This window comes from Odontomachus brunneus, unplaced genomic scaffold, assembly GCF_010583005.1.
Source record: "Odontomachus brunneus isolate Ranch 3 - 2012 unplaced genomic scaffold, Obru_v1 Obru_scaffold_002, whole genome shotgun sequence".
Lineage (NCBI taxonomy): Eukaryota > Metazoa > Arthropoda > Insecta > Hymenoptera > Formicidae > Odontomachus > Odontomachus brunneus.
In genome coordinates, this window is record NW_022639452.1 from 3,894,914 (window position 1) to 3,895,347 (window position 434).

Genomic DNA, 434 nt, shown 5'->3' on the forward strand with positions numbered 1-434 from the left:
GCGTTCCTGATTGTATAGATCCTGGTCGTGCTAACGTACTTTCATTTGGGAGCGGTGTACTTGGACACGGTACAGTTGGATATGGAGCAAATGGACACGTTGTAATTAGACACGAAATTTTGCCCACGGTTTAATTGGATACGGTGCAATTGGACACGATGAATTTGGGCACAGTGCATTTGGAAACGAGAAAAATGCGGATCGCTCATTTGGACACTGAAAGTTGCACGCTGGTCATTTGGACACGAAAAGTTGCACACCGCTCATTTAGACACGAAAAGTTGCATACCGTTCATTTGGATACGAAAAGTTGCACACAGCTAATTTGGACACCGAAAATTGCGCACCGCTCATTTGGACACGAAAAGTTGCACACCGCTCATTTAGACACGAAAAGTTACACACCGCTCATTTGGATACGAAAAGTTGCACAC